Source organism: Elephantulus edwardii, unplaced genomic scaffold, assembly GCF_000299155.1.
Source record: "Elephantulus edwardii isolate Elephantulus edwardi_28Jun2011 unplaced genomic scaffold, EleEdw1.0 scaffold00394, whole genome shotgun sequence".
NCBI classification, from domain to species: domain Eukaryota; kingdom Metazoa; phylum Chordata; class Mammalia; order Macroscelidea; family Macroscelididae; genus Elephantulus; species Elephantulus edwardii.
Genome location: NW_006400144.1, coordinates 797,162 through 799,352, shown reverse-complemented (window position 1 = coordinate 799,352; position 2,191 = coordinate 797,162).

Genomic DNA, 2,191 nt, shown 5'->3' with positions numbered 1-2,191 from the left:
GACAAAGTGGGACCAAGTTCGGAAAGCCTAGTCTATGATATAAAGAGACTGACAAATATAGCAAGAAATATTCAACCAGGAGAAGATCAAATTGACAAAGAGGACCTTCTAAAGATTAAATTCCTGTGTGCATCAAAAACATTTTCCAGTATAGTGGGGGGTGGGGAGGGGAACTTACTGAATGGGAGAAAACACTTGGCAATACCATCTCAGGCAAGGGGCTCACAACAAAAGTTTACAACAGGGCCTCTACAAGAAAAAGACTAATGGCGCAATTACAAAATGGGCAATAGACATAGAATTTTAAAGGAGCAAGACATTCAGATGGCCAACAGACACATGAAGAAATGCTCAAAATCACTGGCAATGAGAAAGATGCAAACCAAAACCACAATGAGATACCAGCTCACCCCAATAGTAGTGGCAAAGTTTATCAGTACAGTAATAAATGTTGGAGAAGATGCAAAGATGTTGGAACTCTCATACACTGTTGATGGGAATGTAAAATGGTACAACCACTCTAGAAGGCAATTAGTCATTTCCTCAAAAAGCTGAACATAGAAATTCCATATGACCAGCTATTCTACTGTTAAGAATATACCAGGAGAAAATTAGAACTGAGAACAAATGAAGATCTGTACACCAATGTTCATATTGTTGCTGCTGTTACGTGTCATTGAGTTGCCTGCAACTCATAGTGACCCTATGCACATTAATTCTGAATCTTCCCTATTCTGAGAAAATCTCATCATCTCCAACAGACCTAACCCCTTTTCTCCAGTAACTGAGTCAATCTATCTCATCTTAGGTCTTCCTTTCCTGCCCTATCCCTCTACCATTCCAAGCATTATATCATTTCCCAAGGACTAGTCCATTCTGGCCACATGCGCAAAAGTATGTGAGATGGAGCTTCAAAATCCTTGACTTCATGGAGCAGGTTGGTTTCACCCTCTCCAGGTCAGACCTGTTTGTGCTCCTGGTAATCCAAAGAATGTTAAACACTCTTCTTTAGCACCACAACTCAAAGGCATTGATTGATCCTTCTTCTATCATCCTTTGTTATTGTCCAGCTTCAGATGCATAGCAAGTAATTGCATAGACCATGGCCTGAATCAAGCACATCTTAGTCTCTAGACTGACATTGTTGCTCTTCAGTATTCTAGAGAGGTCCCTGACCGCAGACTTTTCCAGTGCAATTCATCTTTTGATTTTCTGACTGCTGGTGCCAGGAGTGTTGATCATAGAAACCTGCTGGTGCCAGGAGTGTTGATCATGGAACCAAGCTGAAGTTATTACCAATCTCAATCTCTTCTCTGTCTATCATTAAGATGCCAATTGGCTCAGTAGCCAATGTTTATCATTATTAACCATAGCAAGAATAAGGAAGCAACCTAAACGTCCAAGTACAACTGAATAGACTGAGAAATTGTGGTACATTCACACGATGGAATACTATGCAGCACTGAGGAGTAACGATTTTAAAACCTACTACATAACTTGAAAAGGACTGAAGAGTATTATACTGAGTGAACTAAATCAGTCACATAAGGACAAATACTGTAGAAGACATTTATTGTAGGAATAGAAGGATAACTAGTAAAATTATCATGAGGACCCAAAGGAGGGGGAGGCAAGGGGAAAGCGGAGGGGAGAGGATGGGTGGGGGAAATAATAGAGTCACATAATATGCTGAGTGAAGGAAGATGGGGTTAAAGGAAATGGGAAAGATCTGGTGGGAATCTGGAAAGATCAAGTAATGGTGGACATGGTTCAATGGTGATTAATTTTATGAAATATAATGAATGGGAATGATTGTATGAAACACAATGTAAATGAAGAATAGGATCAAACACAATATATATAAATTTTGTAAGCAACCAATATAAAATAAAAATTAAAAAAACAGCAAACAATAAGTGTTGGAGAAGAAAAAATAATTCTGTTCTACCACTTCATCTGTTCACCTTGTCATCATACTGGTCAACTTCTGGGGCTGTATGCCAAGAGACCATTTACTTGCTGGAGATACAAAAGGCATAAATGGCTAAGACCAAAAGCCTGCACTGAGAGTGCCTGGTTCTTGCAAACTTTCTGTCTTGAGCCACAAAATATCTGACTAGGAACTGCTGTATCTTAGAAGCCTTAGGAACACCCTAAAACTGCTGAAATTATATTATTATTATTATTATTA